The sequence below is a fragment of the Theropithecus gelada genome, chromosome 9 (assembly GCF_003255815.1).
Source record: "Theropithecus gelada isolate Dixy chromosome 9, Tgel_1.0, whole genome shotgun sequence".
Lineage (NCBI taxonomy): Eukaryota > Metazoa > Chordata > Mammalia > Primates > Cercopithecidae > Theropithecus > Theropithecus gelada.
Window position 1 is genome coordinate 8464661 of NC_037677.1, and position 21365 is coordinate 8486025.

Consider the following 21365-nt stretch of genomic DNA (forward strand, 5'->3'; position numbering starts at 1 on the left):
AAGAATAAACCATAAACTATCAAGGATCTAGAACCAGAAATTCCACTTGACCCAGCAATTCCATTACCCTGTATATACCCAAAGGATTATAAATCATTCTACTGTAAAGACACATGCACACGTAGGTTTGTTGAGGCACTGTTCACAATAGCAAGGACTTGCAACCAACCCAGATGCCTATCAATGATAGACTGGATAAAGAAAATGTGGCACATATACACCATGGAATACTATGCAGCCATGAAAAAGGATGAGTTCATGTCCTTTGCAAGGACATGGATGAAGCTGGAAACCATCATTCTCAGCAAGGTAACACAAAAACAGAAAACCAATCACGGCATGTTCTCCCTCATAAGTGGGAGAGGAACAATGGGAACACATGGACACAGGGAGGGGAACATCACACAGTAGGGCCTGTCGGGGGATGGGGGGGCGAGGGAGGGAAAGCATTAGGAGAAATACCTAATGTAGATGAGGGGTTGATGGGTGCAGCAAGCCACCACGGCACGTGGATACCTAGGTAACAAACCTGCATGTTCTGCATATGTATCCCAGAACTTGAAGTATAATTTTAAAAAAAATTTAAAAAAAGGAAAAAAAACAAGCCACAGATTGGAAAAGGAGATTTTTCAAATCATGTTTCTGACAAAAGACTTATATTCAGAATATATAAAAAAAAACTATCAAAATTCAACAATAAGAAACTAAAGCATCCAATAAAACAAAATAGGCAAATGACTTGAACAGCTATTTCACCAAAGAAGATACACAGATGGGAAATTAAAAAAAGGAAAGGATGCTCCACATTATTAATTATTAGAGAATTGGAAAGTAAAGCCTCAATTATTAATAGATACAACTCCACTGATTAGACCTATTACAGTATCTAAAATCGGCTAGGTACAGTAGATCATGCCTGTAATCCCAGCAAACTCAAAGCTGAGGCAGGAGGATTGTTGAGCCCAGGAGTTTAAGAGCATCCCTAGAGACAGGGATTCCTAGTTAGGTGTGGTGGTGCACACCTGTGATCCCAACTACTCGGGAGACTGAAGTAGGAGGATCACTTGGGCCTGGGAGGTTGAGGCTGCAGTGAGCCATGATTATACCACTGTACTCCAGCCTGGATGACAGACAGACATCTGTCTCAAAAATAAATGAATAAAAGAAAAGACAGTGCATGAACTCGAATCAGTGAAAACCCTGGTGCACTGCTTGTGGAAATACAAAAGGATAATAATATGCAAAAACAGTTTGATGATGTTTTTAAAAAGTTAAACATATACCTATCGTGTACTCTAGCCATTCCACTTACAGGTGTTTATACATGAACAAATTAAATCATATGTCCAAAGAAAGACTGTCCACAAATGTTCATAGCAGCTTTATCTGTAATACTGTCAAACTGGAAACAACTCAAATGCATATCAACAGATAATGGATAGTGAAATTGTGATACATCCAGACAACAGAATACCCCTTAATGACAAAATGAGTAATCTTTAACACATGCAATAGCATGGAAGAATCTCAAAATAATTATGATGAGTGAAAGAAGTCAGACAAAAATGTACATACTGTATGACTCCATTCATAATAGAATTCTAGAAAATGAAAACTAATCTGTAGTTCAAAAAGCAATTCAGTACTTGACTGGGAGCAGAGGGTCATGGGGAAAGGTTGGAGGGTTACAAAAGGTCACAAGGAAACTTTTGGGTGTGATGGATGTGTTCACTATCTTGATTTTGTGATGGTCTCTTGGGTGTATACGTATGTCAATACTAATCAAATTGTACATTTTAAATATGTGTACTTTACTGTATGTAAAATACACTTTAATAAAGCTATTAAAAGTCAATATATGAGAAATGGAATATAAAATTTTAAAAATATACAGTTTACAATAGCATTAAATAACATGAAATATATCAAAGTAAGTTTGATTAAATATGTGAAAGTTCTCACTGGAAACTTTAAAAAATCTATCGAGAAAAATTAAAGATACAATACATAGTGGGACATATCAAAAGATGTCAAAAATGTCAACTGTCTCCAATTTTAATCAAACCACAAACTCTGTGTTTGTGAGTGTGTGTGTGTGTGTGTGTGTGTGTGAGAGAGAGAGAGAGAGGGAGAGACAGAGAGATTCTAAATGGATTATAAAAATAAAAGAAAGATCAAGAATTGAACTATCTGAAGAAGTGCCAGATGGGAGAATTTGCTCTAGTAAATATCAAGACATCTTTATAAAAACACAGTAGTGGCCGGGCGCGGTGGCTCAAGCCTGTAATCCCAGCACTTTGGGAGGCCGAGACGGGCGGATCACGAGGTCAGGAGATCGAGACCATCCTGGCTAACACGGTGAAACCCCGTCTCTATTAAGAAATACAAAAAACTAGCCGGGCGAGGTGGCGGGCGCCTGTAGTCCCAGTTACTCGGGAGGCTGAGGCCGGAGAATGGCGTGAACCCGGGAGGCGGAGCTTGCAGTGAGCTGAGATCCGGCCACTGCAGTCCAGCCTGGGCGACAGAGCGAGACTCCGTCTCAAAAAAAAAAAAAAATAAAAAAAAATAAAAAAATAAAATAAAAACACAGTAGTTAAGACAGTATAATATTGCCAAAAGGCTTGTATTAGTTCGTTTTCATGCTGCTAATAAAGACATACCTGAGACTGGGCAATTTACGAAAGAAAGAGGTTTAATGGACTTATAGTTCCACCTGGCTGGGGAGGCCTCACAGTCATGGTGGAAGGCAAGGAAGAGCAAGTCACATCTTACATGGATGGCAACAGGCAAAGAGAGAGAGCTTGTGCAGGGAAATTCCCAATTTTAAAACCATCAGATCTCATGCGACTTATCAACTATTGCAAGAACTGCATGGGAAAGACCTGCCCCCATGATTCAATTAACTCCCACTGGGTCCTTCCCACAATACAAGGGAATTATGGGAGCTACAATTCAAGATGAGATTTGGCTGTGGACACAGTCAAACCATATCAAGGCTATACCATTGGAACAGAATAGAGAGTTCAGAAATAAATGTATGAGTATTTGGACATTTGTTCTTGACAATGTTGAGTAGTAGAGCAGTGGGGGTCTTTTTGATAAATGATACTGTGTCAATAAAAAAATCACAATTGACCCAATCTTTCACCTTATACAAATATTTATTGCAGGTGGATTGTATTAAGCTATAAATTCTGGAAGATCATATATATAAAAATATTTTTATGTTATATAAAGATTTCTTAAACTATATGAAAATTATTATTCATAAAGGAAGAGATTGAGAATTTAGATTACATTAAATGTAAAAACTTCTGCTCATCAAAAGACACAAGAAAGTGAAAATGCAAGTCAAAGAGCAGAAAGATTTTTCAGCACATGTAACTGACAAATATCCAAAATATAATGAGCTCCAACAAATCAAGAATGTAAAAGACATAGGATCCAATAGCTAAATGGGCAAAAAGCTTTAATTGGCACTCTTATAAAGAGGCTGCCCAACTGGGCAGTAAACTTCTCCATTTTATAATATTATTAGTAACCAGGGAAATGCTGTGTAAAACCACAATGATATAACACTACTCATTCACCAGAATAGCAATAGTGAAAACAGCAACTACCAGGTATTGCCAATGATAGAAACACTGGAACTAACCTCTAACACATTGCTTGTGGGAATAAAAATTGGTAGAACCGCACTGAAAAGCATTTTGACCTCATCTATTTAAATTAAACATTTACATTAATCAATGTAAATTTGTTATATTACATTAATTTAAATTGAGCATTTAAATCAAACATTGTGATCTGTAATTCCATTTCTTGGTATATACCCAATGAAAATATGTGACTGTCATAAACAAGAATGACCACTTCAGGATTATTTTTTCTTGTCCCAAACTGAAAACGACCCCCAAACCATCAACATGATAGTAGATGTGCTTGTCCAGTGACATTTATATTGTAATGGAAATAAATGAATCAATGCTCTGCTCAAAAACAGTTGAATGTCACAAACAATGTTGAGTGAAATAAGCTAGACATTTAAAAATGCTTGTTGTGTGATCCTATTTATAGAAAATTTAACAAATAAGCAAAACTTTATTAAAGAATTTAGGGATATATGCGTAGGTAGTAAAGCTATAAAGAAGAGCAAGAAAGTGAATACTACAAAAATAGGCAGAGTATTTTTTCCAATGCAGGTCAGCAGGGATTTCGAGTGAGATGCAGCAGAAAGAGTGCTGTAGATTGCTGTCACTGTTTTATTTCTTGAACATTCAGGTGTTTACACTGGTTTTCAATTTATGGTAATTCACTGAGTTCTATATTGATATGTTGCATACTTTATCATACATGCATTATCTTTCACAATTTTTTTTTTTTTTTTTTTTTTTTTTTTGGTGGAGGGATAAAAGAAGCTATGAAAATCAAAAGTGTCTCTGGTGGGAGTGACCTCAGTGGTAGATTTCTAGGTAAGCCTGACTTTATCTTAAAGGATCTTTTCCCCACACTGGCTGTTTCTTTCTACTTCCTTCTGAAATATAATGTGCAATTTCACCAATTATAGTTTCATTCTGCACGTTAATCACCTTTTGGAAAAAGGTAAATGCCTCTGGTTGTTTGAAGGACTGTCATCACAAATCTCTTGTTCCCCTATCCCAGAGTTCTAACACGTCTACCGTAATGCCTTTACATTATGGGTTAAGTCATCCTTCCTAAACTAGTCAGGAACTCCACCGTCATTTAAAAGTGGTTTCTGTAGGGATTAAATTCAGATTTCGAAATAAAATATGTGAATATGATCTATTTGTCATTTTGGGAATGCCTATACAGCGACTGGTATGACATACAGGAGAATTGACGGGATTTAGATTCTGACTAACCAGGCTCAAGTTTTGGTTCTACTCATTATTAGTTACTTTACTGAGAGAAAATTATGAAACCAGATTCCTAAGTTGTAAAATCTGGTAAAAATACCTATCCCCCATAGATGTCATGGCGTGAAAATGATATAAAATGTCAAATAAATGTGTGAAATCAAGATTTCAAATTCACAACAGCAAAAACAAAATTAGATATAAGAGATGAAGACAGACAAACGAGAATGTCATACAGGACTAAGTCATTGCTGTGGTTAGCTGGCATTCCTCAGAGGGGAAATATTCTGAGCAACTGCCTTATAACCAAATCCCTTTCTGTTATCCTTAAAGGCTTAGAAAACATCCACGGAGTACTTTGTACTTACCTTTTGGCAGCTTTTGTGACTTGATATGTATATTTTCATCTGAACTCTTCCCCTGTAATTTCCACAAAGGCAGAGATAAGTGTCTGGCATTTAGTCAAGAACAAAATGTTTGTTGAATTTGGTTAACTCTACTTGAATCTTTCTATCTACAATCTGAACCGCATCTTGACATGGAATGATCTGTATACACCCTCCCTATCTGCTACCTAAAGTATGTACTTTTATTTGTCCCATAACTATATTGTGCATGAGGCTATATTGTGCATTGTTCTCAAGCATGAGGCAACCTATGATATATCTAATGAATTATTTATATATAGTATTTTTTTTTATAAAGAGATATTAACATATTATGGACTTTATAGCCTAAGTCTCTACAAACTAATAAAAAAAATCGTGTCAGTTTTCAATTCTATTTGCCCAGATTTACGTGCATTGAGAACCTCCTAGCCATGACTTAGGGGGTATGCTGGATATTGCCAGTCATTCCACGGGAGTCACAGCTGTGGGTCCACATAGCAAACAGTTCCACGACCTTGTCCTCGGTAGCTCCATGCCAGCCCGACCAATTGGTTTTGCCATAGACATAGAAAAGCAGGGGAGGGAGGAGCCACACCCGTACCCTATTTGTCACAATAAACATATCCTTTCTAGCAAGCATGGCAATTGCATAACTAGATGTCACAAAATAAAAATGTTTAGCTTTTATATTCCTCCAAAACTTCTATTTCAAAGTTCCCGGTGCAAATAACCTACACCTATTCAACACCGATTCATTGGTCATGGAGATGGCCTAAGTTCCTTTCCTCCTTGCTGCAACCGCGTGGAAGAACTGTAACAGTATTGTAGCTCAGTATCTCTGCAGGACATATAACAGCAGGGATTGAATTAGCTCAGAAGCTATGGGCTGGGGTCTGGTGAACCATTCAGAGAAATCGAGGAATCAACAGGATATTCCAAGTGGCCCATTCTTCTGAGAAATTCGCAGTTGTCTCCCTGGAGCTCTTCCCAGAGAGCCTTCAATATAGCTATTTATTATCTGAAGTTAAATCAGACGTCTACTTAACTCTTGGATCCTGGCTTTGAGTACTAAATTAATCAAAAACAACAAAGAGATGTTACATTATATGTATCTCTTACATTGACAAAGATATATATATATATACACACACATATATTTTAAGGTGGAGTCTCGCTCTGTTGCCCAGGTTGGAGAGCAGTGGCACGATCTCGGTGCAACCTCTGTCTCCTGGGTTCAAGCGATTTCCTGTCTCAGCCTCCTGAGTAGCTGGGATTACAGGCAGGTGTCACCACACCTGGCTAATTTTCGTATTTTTAGTAGAGACAGGGTTTCACCATGTTGGTCAGGCTGGTCTCAAACTTCTGACTTCGTGATCTGCCTGCCTCAGCCTCCCAAAGTGTTGGGATTACAGGCGCGAGCCACTGCATCTGGTCTATTTTTGTCTTTTCTAGTTTTTGTAGAGACAGTGTCTCATTATATTGCCCAGACTGCTCTCAAACTCCTGGGCTCAAGTGATCCTCCATCTTGGCCTCCCAAAGTGCTGGGATTACAGGGGTGAGCCACTGTAGTGGCATATGTATACCTTTCCTATCATACAAATCTATTTATTACTCTGTCCCCAGTGGATGGCTTACCTTTTAGGTAAGGAATGAGAAGGGAAGAGAGAAGGGTGAAAGACAGCTGCCTCTTGGGGGTTATGGTTTTTGAACGTTTCCTGGAGATTTTTATTCTTAGTTTTTGTCCACACTGATGAAATAACCTGGTTGTGTTTCTATTGTTTTGGTCCACAGGGTCAGGGGATCTTGTAGATAGAAGGATGGCTGGTTTCATGGTGACCCAAAATTAGCCCGGACTTCAAAGAACTTCCTCTTTTCTCTGCATGAAGAACTCTTTAAATAAGTCCTTTTTCCTTTTACAAGGTGAATGCTTCAAAGCACGTGGGAGGAGTATTTCCTTCTCAGTGTTTACCTTTCAAAGGTGAGGAGTTCACAGACGTTTCTCTGTTTGTACAGTAGAATCCAATCGTTGGTTTGGAGGCGAAGGCTCTCTGCGGTCCTCTCCTACTGTCAGGAGCTTCCCGTGCTCATTTTTCATTTACTGATACACTAAAGAAGCTGTGCCCGGAACCAAAAAAAAAACCGCATTAAATTCCTCTGGAGTATATTTCTGTCAACATTGTATATCCCTAAAAAAAGAACTTGGTCCTGTTTTTCAAAGCTTTTTTACTCTCACAGGTTACAAAATGTTCACGGAGTGGCCAGAAATGACAGGCAAAGTGGATGAGTGGGAAAGTGCGTATATTTTCTCATTCGAGAAGGAGGGAGAATGACTATAAAAAAAAAGTAACAGGTTTCTAGCATATCCACTTGGATTTATACACTCAATTGAGTATGATCCCCTCAGTTAAGATAACTTTGGGATGCTCTACAAGATATTCAATAATGTGCAAAATGGTGCAATAACAGCTTTGGAAACATCTTGAAATTGTGTTCAGGTCCCCTAGGACATCATTTTATACTATTTTAAACCTTATTTGTAACTTTATTTTATCTTCTGTGGGAAGCTCTGTGAGAGTGAAGGCAGGAACTGTACCTTTTTAGTCTAGAAACTCCCTTTGAGGAATAGAACAGTGACTTGTGCTTTATAGGATTTTTTAAAAATGTGTGGGTTATTTTGCATTCATATGAAAAATCTCTGAGTTAAATTTGATATTTTGTAACAACTAAAACCCATTTGGAATTGAATCTGGTAAAATACATTATCAATCCTTGTAATATTATTTAACAAAACCAATAGATCAATAAAAGTTAATGACAAGAAATAGGTATTGATTTGTACGTATGATACATATGAAATACGTATTGATGAGTATTCATGATTGAAATACTATGATCATGGGTAATAGAACAATGTGTAATACCCACTGAAAAGAAAATGAAAGAAAACATACCAAATGCTAATGTGAGGGTACTTGGATTATGAATGATTTTTTGGTACATTTATAGTAGGAAAAAGTAAATTCACATTTAAAAAAAAAATAACAAATCAGATTTTCTTTTGCAATGAATACATAGTCTCTGCCTGAGGGAAATTATCAATGAGAAGATCAAAAGTGTTTTAAACAGTGGAATCAATGTGACAAACGTGTTAATAAAATGAGTGAGAGAGCTGCTGTTTACTGACAAGTTCCTATGTGCCAAGCATAGTGTTATAGACTGCAGGCAAATGATCTCTAATCCACAAAATACCCTGCAAGATAAATATTTTAATTTTGATTTCTATTTTATAGAAACCGAAGTGTCGAGACAGTAAGACATTTGCCTGAGGTCACACCTAGAGTATGGGACTGGGTCTATGCCTTTTTCGCTCTGAAGCCCTTGCCCATTCAATGACATCAGAAAGCCTCTTTCTGTGTCCATTTGGCTTTCCCATTGGCTGAAGGCAAATGCCCTGACATGAGAGACCTTTTGCAAACTGACCTATGTCTATCAATCCCTTCCCTCTTTCCCCAGCCAAAGTGGCTGACTCACTCTCTTAATGCCCTTCACAGGCATTCTCACGCCATGCCCTCTTCCTCCCAGGACCTGCAGGATTCTCCATCCTTTTATACCCATGTATAACCAATTCAAAATCTCCAAAGCCATCAACATTTTTGGGCTTCTCCAGCTTGTGGAATCGTGCCCACCTTTGAATTTTTATTGACTCTGCTCTATTCACCCCGCAGTGGCTTAGTGGCAGCTCTTATAGTTTCTCATATCACATATCAGTATTTTATGCATGTATAGTTTTCTCTCTACAATTGGAATTTTCTTTTCTTGAGGTCAGCATATGTATTTCATTTATTTTTGTATTCACTGTGGCAGCACAAAAGGGGTAAGTGAACAGAACACGGAGTCCATGAATCAGAGGCTCTACCACGTCTGAGTTTTGTGGCCATGAACAACTCATATTGTTTCTTTACATTGTAGTTTCCTTATCTGTAAACTCTGGCTAATAATACTCAGTACTTCACAGATTTGTTGGGAATATTAAACAACATAATAAATGTAAGGCATTTGTACATGTATAGGACACTGGAAGCACTCAATAAATATTATCATTAGTAGTAGTACTCATTAATAAACTATATAATAATAATAATAGAGTGAGCAAAACAAAAGCACATACAGATCTTTTCACATCTCTTTTGGATCTTTTCAACATGCATAGGTATTTTTTTTCATTAAAAATTTTGCATTTATTTGCTGCATTTATAATACTTATCACAGCGCTAAAATATTTTTAAAAACACTTGATACACATTTGCAGAATGCCTCTGAATAAATGTGGTCACTTTTAAATGATAACCAAAGTAAGAAAAAAAAAAGAGAAAAAAGAAACAAAGACCAGAAAATGAGAATTTTCAAAATAATGTCATGATTGGTATTAAGGCATGGGTACATTATAAAAATTAAGCAGACTTGCACAAATAAATCTTATGTCATGGGTGGAAGGATCTCGAGTGTGTTGTGGTTTTTTCACACTAGCAGTTACTTGATTGTGGAGTGATTCACAAGGAAACAGGTAGCATTCATGTTTGACTTTCTTGTTTGTGTATCAGAGATGGCCAGTGACTCATCTATGGATCAGAGTACATGTCTCTCTTGGAGAGATTATTGCTAAAATACGATGAATGTTTTCAAGCTAATTGGTGATCAAGATGCTCAATGCTGTAAACTCATGTCTCATGAACATTTGGAAAAACAAATGACCTTACCACGCTTGTCTCTCCTGTACTATAAGCAAAGCTCTGGCAGATGGAATTCAATTTTAATCTTAAAATTTTAAAAAGTGGCAACCAAAAGTAATTCTCTTTTATTAATAGCAAAGCAAAGCTGTGTAGTGTCACCAGGAGACAAAAAAATAACTGTGGCATTTCTAGGCCGTCGGCTTCCACCTGGAATTGGGTCTGTGTGGGTTTGTTCTGCTTCAGGCCTGTGCCTCAGGTGTTACTCTTGTGACTGGCAGGAGGAAGGTGACAAGTTTAGGTTACCATCATGTGTAATGACGGTGATTAGTCAACTGTCCTCCCTTTTCCTAAAAACAGTCGAGTACTTAAAATGCCAATCTGAATTGCAGACAGTCTTCACCGCTATAGACTTAGCAAGGAACCAGACGCACAGTGCCTTAACCCCAGGTGTGTTTATAGCAACATCAATGGTCATGAGCTGTTTCTCAGATGTTAAATTCTGATGTTATTCAGAATTGGATGAGTAGAATGCCAATAACATAATTTACAATGCATTACACAATGTACACACTGCCTCAGGAAGACAAAGCTCACTCGAAAAGTATCTCCTAGGTCATGGCCTTGCTCCTGCTCTGTGGGAAAATAATCCAGGCCCCTTCATGTGAGTGTGGGCACAGGGGAACTGAAGTGCTCATGGTTCTGCTCTAGGTCTCCGCGGGGGCAGGAACAGGAGCCACGGGTGGGACCTTGAGCACCCATTGGGTCACCTTCGAGGTGGACAAGAATGAGAACATCACCCATCACCGTGGTGAAGGGCATTGGGCTTTCAGAACATGTGATCGATTTCATGAAGGAATCCTCTCCATCTGGTTCAAAGTCTCAGTGGTGTTCTGGTGCTTATAATGCCTTGGTTTCTGATGAAGAACTGAAAAGAAGAGTAGCTGATCAGCTGACATTGGAGCAAGTCAAGGAACAAACTGAAGATCAGAAATGACTAAAGCAAGCCACAGAACTGGAGAAAGAGAGGGCTGCTGCCAATGGGCAATTAACCAGACCCATCCTTCGAGAGAGGATATCAAGCCAGGAGGAAGGTGCTAAGGCAATGCACCTGGCTAGGCAGCTGGAAGAGAAAGACCTAGTGCTAATGAAGCAGGTTGCATTTTGCAAAGTGGAGCTGGCTAGACTGGAGGAGAGGAACTCATAGTTCTGCAAATTTACCACTGAACAATATCAGAAAGTTGCTGAAGAGGTGGAAGCACAATTCAAGTGTATGAGTCTCATCCAGTCTGAGTTGACTTGCAGGCCAAAATTCTTCAGCGTTACTACAAGAACACCCACCAGACCTTCAAATGCTCCACTCTGGTCAACCAGTATATACACTATGTCAATCATGCCAAACAGAGCATGCTTGAGGAAAAAGTATTAAAAACTTTTAGAACAAGCAAAACACCTTCAACCTTAATTTCAGAGAGGGAATGTGTTTTTTCCTAGTAAGAAAATAATCCATTTAAAGAGACGAGCACTAATGAGAAGACCACGCAGGAGAGACAGCGAAGAATGGATTCAACAGAATCATATCACATTTTGATTGGCAGCAATTTGAAGGGTGGCCAAAACCTAGATCAGGATCAGTCATCAACGGATGCGGATGCTCTTCAGTGTTAGTAAACCCTTCTTACGATGATTAAAAGAGAAGGACAGCCCTCTCCACCTTTTGGTACTTTCTATTCAACTTCTACCTACCATAAAATGTTTCTCTTCTAAGCAAGACCCATCATTTGGTGAACCACCACCCTAACGAAGTGGGATGGGGTGGGTTGGGGGTGTGGGGTTAAAGTAATTGGAGTGTGGAGAGGAGAGAGCCAGAAAACATAGCTCTCGGGCAGCAGTGCTGGGTGGAATTGTCTAGGCTGTGGCATGTTGGTTTTCTTGCTTTTTCTTTTTTCCTTTGATTACATAAAAGTGATTTCATTTTAACTTTTGGTGATCATGCAAGCAAGGAAACAAAAAGGAGAGACGATGTACCTCCTTTACAGAACTAATGTGTATGATCAGAAGTGAAATAAGGTATTTTTGTCAATACAAAGGCAACCTTGGCTTATATGACCTCTATCGTGAATATTGACATCTTTACTTCACTCACTACCAATAAAAAATATATTTTCTGATAAAGAACATTTAAAAAGTACCCCCTAAAGAGAACAAATGTGTTATCCCAATCAACAAGAGGCAACTGATTTAATAAACAGCGCCAACTGTCCACCATTGGAACCCACTAAGTGCCAGATGCCGCCTCTGACAGCTCATCTTCACTTTTGTTAGAGTGATCTTCCTAAGCAGAGAATCTGAGGGTGACATTTTCCTGCTTGATGCCATGCAATGGCTGCCCATGTCTTTGGGACATGAGTCTAGCCCATCCTGGCACAGGAAATGCTCTTCTGGATCTGATGGCTTCCTACCTCTCCACTGTCTGGAGTTGAACTCTTCCTCCCTGCTCCTCACACTCTCACTGCACCTCTCTTCCCTGGTCAGACTGCCTGCTTGCAAATCTTTGGTGGATGGTGTCTGGCTTCCCTCTCAGACTTGCTCTTGATGTCCTCTCTGCGTTGACAAACCACCCCCCCACCCCACCCCCAGTCCCATCCCTCTTTCCAAATACCAGCTTCTTCTTTAGATATCATCACCTTCACAACACCTGCCCCAAACATTTCTTCTCCCCAAGAACAATTCAGGTTTTGTTCTAAGATGTTTCTGTTCTTTAGTCACCACCACCTCCACCATCTCCAGGGCACTTACTGCAGGGTAATTGAATTGCTTGCTTTCCTGTGAGTCTTCCCAGACAGACTTCATGTTGCTTAAGGGCATGTCTATGTGTCACTAGTGCTTGACATATAGAAAAATTCAATTAATATTTGTCAGTTAAATCTTCACAAGAACCCGTTCAAGATATATATTATCATCCTCGCTTTATGGATGTAGAAATGTGAACATAGTAAAGGCTGAAAAACATCTTCCAAGTTATGCAGTGAGTGGGTGGCAGAGATTAAATTAAACTAAGATTTATTTGAATGCAAAGCCCATTGGTTTTTAAGAAGCCACTATTGGCCTCTATGTTTGGAGGCAGCTAACACATACAAATTGGTTATGATAAAACAGTGTGATTATTCAGAGAACTGGTCTTAATTTTGTAAAAAAAAAAAAAAAAATCTAATCGATTAAATGAATAAACAATGGTTATGTTTCAAGTTGGCTAACACAAGATTGTTAAGCTTAGATTGAATGTGACTGTGACATGCTACAAATGAAATTGTAGAATGTCAGTGAAGAGTCTCTGTAGGAAAAGGTTTAACGTTCATCTTGTGACAATAGAGCATTTCTATTTGAAAGAAGGCTTATTCCTACCTCTAACTTGCTATTCTCTATTGAGCAATGAATTGGATGGCTCAGAATTCTTCCAAGTCAACTTGCAAACTGAAGCTTGGAGTTGGGTGATGGTGTGATGGGATGAGCAGGAATTGAGGGCTGGGGCTCTGAAGCCAGAAATTGAGAGTCGGATGTGGAGGTGAGGGACCTCTTACCAAAAGAAGTCCTGAATGGCTATTCTTGATCCAGCAAGACTTTTATTCTGAGTGATACAAGAATTCGACCTCTTGTTTTCCCTTGACTTTGTTATGTCCTTTGCTTTCAATCTCTTTCTCACCCTTGGGAATTTGACCATAGTGTTAATAATAAACTGAACAGATTTTTTTTTAAAAAAGGATTCATTTCTACAACTCTGCCCTTTCCCTTCTTATTTTTCCACTTAGATTTAGTAGGTAAAAGATATATGGGGGAAAGATGGGTGGGTCTTTGGAAATAAAAAAGATGAAAATAAAATTCCTTTTATTTCAATGTCATCAAGCCAGCTGTTTTGACAGTGGGGATGAGAGAGAGCTCTGCCATGGGAACCTGGGAGCTGGGATGGAGTGAACCAGAGAGAAATATCTCACCAATTAGAAGCAGTAAAGAAAAGATAAGAGTGTAGAGGGGTTGAAGAGTCCTCCAGAAACCACTCTGGGCTGTCACTAGGGTGAAGAATAAGATAAGGGTGAGACCTACCAAATAATGAAGGAGCTTTTAGTGGTGGGGAGGAAGGAGAATGAACAAGAGAGATGAATCCCATTCTATAGCAATGGGGGAAAAGAGGGTGTTCCTCTTTGGAACTACTTACCTTTTTTTTTCTTGACATGAAGTCTTGCTCTGTTGCCCAGACTGGAGTGCAGTGATGTGATCTCAGCTCACTGCAACCACTGCCTCCCAGGTTCAAGCGATTCTCCTGCCTCAGTCTCCTGAGTAGCTGGGATTACAGGTGCTCGCCGCCATGCCTGTATAATTTTTGTACTTTTAATACAGACAGAGTTTTACTGTGTTGGCCAGGCTGGTCTTGAACTCCTGAGCTCAGGTGATCTGCCCGCCTCAGCCTCCCAAAGTACTGGGATTCCAGGTGTGAACCACCACATCCAGCCTGGAGAGCTACTTTCTTATGATGGTGTTTCCTGGAGCCTTCCAAATGAGGGTACAAATTAATGGTTCTCATATTTTAGCACATTTCTTACCTGGGAGGTTGTTAAAATGAAGATTCCCAAACTTTACCCATAAAGTTTTTAATTCAGTTTTGGATAGGTCAGTGGGGCCCAAGAATCTGAATTTCAAAAAAAATACTGCTGATAATTTGAGTATAGGTGGTTCATGTTCCATAATTTGAAACACATTGACTGTTCCTGTTTTTGAGATTCAGAGTAAGTAACTTTGTGACCTAAAATAGTCATATGACCTTATGCTTTTCTTTAATACATAAAGTTACAGTCTATTAATTAAACAATAGCATTTAATTTAAAATATATACTGTGAACAAAAAACCTATTTTTGTACATCTTAAGCAGATATCATTTATCTTATTGTTGAAAGTTCTATGGTAATGTTGTGCTTTTTCTCCAAATAATTGGCATTGTGACATTCTTCTATCTTCATTTCTTAATGGTTTAATATGATTTTTTTTCTCCCTGTTTCTGCTTTCTATTTAATCTGCTACTGTCTGTTAAATCAGCTTCCCTTCACGGCAAAAACTGAGGCTGCTTTTGTTAGATTAAACATTCTTTTTTTATCTGACCCAGCTTTCAACTTCATCTACTTAGTTATATCATTGGTTGGGTAACAGCAATTGCCAGGATGTCACCCAGTGGGAAAATCAATTCATGAAAGAAGGCCTGGTGCTGTGTGTTTGACTACAGAGCATCTCTTTTCTTTCTCCAAGCATATCTGTCTCAGCACACCTGGGTATTCCTCCCGAGGGCTAAGAAGAAGTTTGAATTGCCCTGCTGTTAATTAACAACATCCCTTTCCCCTTATATTACAGGTGAACTTGATTCATTCTCTTGTATATATTCCTAAGAGAGAGACTCACTGCAAAAGGACACATCACTATAAAATAAAGAGAAGGCCAATGGTGAAGTGCTTGAAAGATAATTCTCTTCTATTGTTCTAGGTGGTTTTAAAAATAAATGTGTCTCATGATAGAATCCAGCATCCAAGTAGGAGCTAAGGACGTTCTCATTCCATGAATTTAGATGTTTCAAAGATACAAGCCCCTACCCCACTCCTGACATTTAATATCTCTTAGCCTTTGGATTGAACTCGATTGTTCTTAATCTGGGCCTATGGCCTTTTACAGAGGGCACAGCAGATAGAAGCTTCGTTGGGTCTATGGAATTTGTGTATGTGTCTACGTGCTTTTTTGAAGGAGATCTTTCTAAGCTTGCGTGAATTTCTCCATGGAGTGTGTGATACCAAAAAGATTAAGAACCATTGAAGTAATGCTCCCATATGTTGGAATATAAAAAATGAATCCTGCATTGCAACAGTAGTATTTTTCCGGGGGACTCAGAGTTAATTTACGTAGGAAGTTAAACTTAAAAGGGGAGGTTGTTTCTTTTCAGGCGAACTTATTTTAGAAGGAAATACAAGATGACCTCTGTCCTTCGAGCCTAAGGGGCCGTCTATCTGTGAGCTGCGTTCTGTGATCATCTACATAAACCAGTTGTGGGGTGTTTAGTTAGAGTGAATTCTCACACCCAGTATTAAAGTACAAACTTTTAAATGCGTTGTGACTATTGATCAACATTTAAGGATAGGGAGAGAGAAGGTGGATACTGAAAATATATAACACATGCAAATTTCCTCTACCCCTCTCTACATTATAGAACTTTCCAATAAAAGGATTATTTATTTTAAAAGTAATGCTATAGTTACAAGTGCAGGCTAGTGACTTGTTTATAAAGAGACCAAATATTAGAAAGATATTGAAGAGAAATGGGGAATCTTAATGATCCCTTAAAATGTTTTCCTATTATTTACTGAGTCTACTGTTTCACTTTAAGTCATCTTGCATGCCACACAGAATTTTGATTATGATAAAAATCAATATATATCATACTATCATATAATATTATAATTCAAGCCAGACATGGTGGCTCACATCTGTAATCCCAGCACTTTGGAAGTCTGAGGCAGGTGGATCACCTCAGGTCAGCAGTTCAAGACCAGCCTGGCCAACATGGTGAAACCCCCTCTCTACTAAAAATACAAAAATTAGCTGGGTATGGTGGTGGCTCAGGAGACTGAGGTATGAGAATCACTTGAACCCAAGAGGCAGAGATTGCAGTGAGCCGAGATCCGGCCACTGCACTCCAGCCTGGGCAACAGAGCGAGACTCCGTCTCAAAATAAATAAATAAACAAATATTCAATAGTCTTATCTTTAAAATGATGACACTAATACTAACTTTTGTACAGTGTGGGTTATATGAGCATTTAATACAGTAATCCTAACAAAATGTTTAGAATACAGCCTGGTCCATATGTTTGAAATATATTTGCTATTGTTATTATTATTATTATTATTATATCTGCAGAGTAATCAATTGAGAAATGTAAAAATGGGATGCTTATATTAACAGCTAGCTTTCAATTTTTGTTTAATCTTCATTGGGTCAGAGTTTTTAATACCTCATTGGGCTTTGGACAGGGTTCACTTTTGGCTGAATATAAATACACCAGGGTCATGTATTATTTTTTGCTTTCTTGCTTTGTTTCTTACATATTCTTTTCTTTCCTGATATTCCCAGGTTGATTCCATATTTTTCTCCATCCCCTTCTTTTGATCCAATAAACTTCTCTCTCCTGTATTGAACTTCCTCAGGATTTTATGCCATAGAGTTAAGAAATATTTAAAAATTGTCATCAAACGACTAAATATTTTGGGCTACCATGTAAGCTATAGAAACATTAATGTCTGTCTGACACCATTTGCACTTAATTAGGAAATTCTTGGTAGTTGTTTATTGGAAGGACGGACTCTACTAATACAAATTTGGGGCAAACAGAAGACGGTATTCTAAAGAGCAATACAACTTTCAACCGAAGGACTTTGTAGAAATACCATTCTAGGCCGGGCGCGGTGGCTCACGCCTGTAATCCCAGCACTTTGGGAGGCCGAGACGGGCGGATCACGAGGTCAGGAGATCGAGACCATCCTGGTTAATACGGTGAAACCCCGTCTCTACTAAAAATACAAAAAACTAGCCGGGCGAGGTGGCGGGCGCCTGTAGTCCCAGCTACTTGGGAGGCTGAGGCAGGAGAATGGCGTGAACCCGGGAGGCGGAGCTTGCAGTGAGCTGAGATCCGGCCACTGCACTCCAGCCTGGGCGACAGAGCGAGACTCCGTCTCAAAAAGAAAAAAAAGAAAAAAAAAAAAAAGAAATACCATTCTACCCACTCATGGACATAATGACCACGCATCACAGAGGCAGTTGAGGGTCAGCCTCTGGTTCCAGCCTAGATTTTGAATCTCAGTTCCAAGTTAAAAACCGAGTAACCTTGAAAAAGTTACTTAACCTCTCTGTTCCTACATTTTCTCATCTGTAAAGGAAGAAGGAAAAAGAGAGAGTACCTACATTGGAGGGCTATTGTAAGAATTAAAGCTAATGTAATGCAAAGCACCTAGCATAATAGTAAATGCCAAATGCATGCGCTTACATAACTGTTTGCTATTATCATTTCTAGGCAATCCCAATTTCATCTCTGTTTTCACTAATCAGAAACTAATCCTTTTTCAAACCAAGTGTCTTGATTCTGAGTTCAGACTCATTAAGACATCTTTCTATAAACAAATTGGTTTTTGTTTTCAACTCTTGTATTAAGATGAAAAGGACCAAGGTCAGACATAATTAAAACCACCTAAAATTTCATTTCATTTCATTATTTTATTTTATTTTATTTTATTTATTTTATTTTTGAGACAGGGTCTCTCTCTATCCCCCAGGCAGGAGTACAGTGGTGTGATCTCAGTTCACTGCAACCTCTGCCTCCTGGGCTCAAGTGATTCTTTCGCCTCAGCCTCCCAAGTAGCTGGGATTATAGGCGTGTGCCAGCACGCCCAGCTAATTTTCATATTTTTAGTCGAGAGTGGGTTTACCATGTTGCCCAGGCTGGTCTCAAACTCCTGAACTCAAGTGATCTGCCCACCTCCGCCTCCCAAAGTGCTGGGATTACAGGTGTGAGCCACTGCACCTGGCCCTAAAATTTCATTGAAGCATGATGTATCGCACTTATTGTTCAAGAAGGCATGGGTGCATTCTGATCACTTTTATACTACTAAAAAAAATATTTGAGACCATACTTCCCCATCTCATCAGAATAGACAACAGACAAATGTATTACCACTCCAGGAAACTGACATGAGCAGAGTAACTCAAAGGCTATATTTCTAAAGTAATAGAAGTACGAACTGCAAACAGAGCAAACCAAATGCCACTGCACCATTCTATTAGATTTCAATGCACTACAGCCCATTTCTTTTTTTTTTTTTTTTTGAGACGGAGTCTCGCTCTGTCGCCCAGGCTGGAGTGCAGTGGCGGGATCTCAGCTCACTGCAAGCTCCGCCTCCCGGGTTCACGCCATTCTCCTGCCTCAGCCTCCCGAGTAGCTGGGACTACAGGCGCCCGCCACCTCGCCTGGCTAGTTTTTTGTATTTCTTAATAGAGACGGGGTTTCACCGTGTTAGCCAGGATGGTCTCGATCTCCTGACCTCGTGATCCGCCCGTCTCGGCCTCCCAAAGTGCTGGGATTACAGGCTTGAGCCACCGCGCCCGGCCAGCCCATTTCTTTAACTCACAAGTTCCTCTTACAATTTATTTCTCCAATGCCTCTTTCCTTTGTCTTTCTTATATGTTTGGAATGATCAGTGAAGATAAATGACTTGCCTAACACTAACTCAAATCAGATACAACAACCCACTTATATGAAAATTGCACCACATCCCAAATTTATGTCTGATCACAACCACCCAAACACTTTTAAGTGTTCTATTATCTCCTTACTTAGGAATAGGAATACAGAATTTTTTTTTTTCTTGGAAGTGTCTTATACTCATGACTTAACAAATTAGGCTTTTTTTTTCTTTCTTTCTTTTTTCAGCAGTGTTTAATTAACCTGTGGAGCCCATGATGATGAGATATCACTCTGGCTTGCAGCATAGATGTTTCTAGCAGGGATTAAATATTTATATATGAAAAAAAAAGAGCATTTGTGGTTGCTCCACTTTGGGTAAAATTACAGGCCTATCAATCTGAATGCGGTAGAGCATGAAATCAGGAAGTATTTTTCCCTCCACAGAATATTGGATTGCACAGTTAGGTGTATCTGGGGAGTAACGTTTCTGAATGGGACGAAGGATGGAACGTGGAACATACTTAAGGAATCAACCTTCCAATGCGGTTTCTGTGCTAGCTCCTATCATGAGTTTTCAATCTCTGGCCCTGGGCGCTGAGCTTGGTGAATCACACTCCACTCTTCCCCACTTCTACGTGGCTGTCATTCAAGTTGTTGACGTGCATCTCTATGACAAAAGGGAGATACCCAGGTGGTGGTTGCAAGACAACAGAGAGCGGTTTCTGCCGTTGTTGTTGTTTGTTTGTTTGGGAGGAGGGAAACAGATGAAATGAATCATTTGATGGATATCCTTTTAGCTAAGTACTTTGGCTGGCATGGAGGATAAAACCTTATTATTAGAAGCAAAAAGAGAGAGACAAGCAAAAAAAAATTTTTTTTTTTTAAACAGTCTTGCTCTGTCGCCAGGCTGGAGGCAGTGGTGGAATCTCGGCTCACTGCAACCTCTGCCTCTTGAGTTCAAGAGATTCTCCTGCCTCAGTCTCCCGAGTAGCTGGGACTACAGGTGCACGCCACCACGCCCAGCTAACATTTGTATTTTTAGCAGAGACGGGGTTTCACCATGTTGGCCAAGATAGTCTCAATCTCCTGACCTTGTTATCCGCCCACCTCAGCCTCCCAAAGGGCTGGGATTACAGGCGTGAGCCACGGCGCTGGCCTCTTTTTGGTTTGTTATTGCAGCTGCTAACTGGTTGATTTATGACTGTGCATCTCTTTGTAATGAGACTTGTGGACAAATTAAATACATTACAAATCTTATCTAAGGAATGCTTTTGGTTGCTACTCCATAGAAGGCTGGCAAGAGAAGATCTATATTTGTGCTGTCCTGTGCAGTGCTGCTAGCAACAGGTGACTATGGAGCATTTGAAATGTGGCTAGTCTGACTGAAATGTGTTGTAAGTCTAAATTACACACAAGATTTCACAGACTTCAAATGAAAGATAACTCATATGTTTTATGTTTATTGTATGTTGAAATGACAATATTTTGGATATAGTTCATTAAATAAAATGAATTTTTAAAACCAATGTTATCTATTTTTTAAAATTTATTATTATTTTTTATTTTACTTTAAGTTCTGGGATACACGTGCTGAACGTGCAGGTTTGTTACATAGGTATGCTTGTGCTATGGTGGTTTGCTGTACCTATCAGCCTGTCATCTAGGTGTTAAGCCCCGCGTGCATTAGCTATTTGTTCTAATGCTCACCCTCCCCCAGTCCCCCACCTTTACATAGGCCCCACTGTGTAATGTTCCCCTCCCTGTGTCCATGTGTTCTCACTGTTCAATTCCCACTTATGAGTGAGAACACGCAGTGTTTGGTTTTCTGTTCCTGTGTTAGTTTGCTGAGGATGATGGTTTCTGGCTTCATCCATGTCCCTGCAAAGGACATGAACTCATCCTTTTTTATGGCTGCACAGTACTTCGTGGTGTATTTGTGCCACCTTTTCTTTATCCTGTCTATCTTTGATAGGCGTTTGAGTTGGTTCCAAGTCTTTGCTATTGTAAGTAGTGCTGCAATAAACATACATATGCATGTGTCTTAATTGTAGAATGGTTTTTTAATTGTGGCTATTAGAAAATTTAAAATTACACTTGGGGTTT

At 39.2% G+C, this 21365-nt stretch overlaps 1 pseudogene; it reads left to right on the forward strand.

The window, feature by feature from the left end:
* The first annotated feature begins 5711 nt into the window (after positions 1-5711).
* LOC112631779 lies at positions 5712-11487 on the forward strand (annotated as a pseudogene).
* The last annotated feature ends 9878 nt before the right edge of the window (positions 11488-21365 follow it).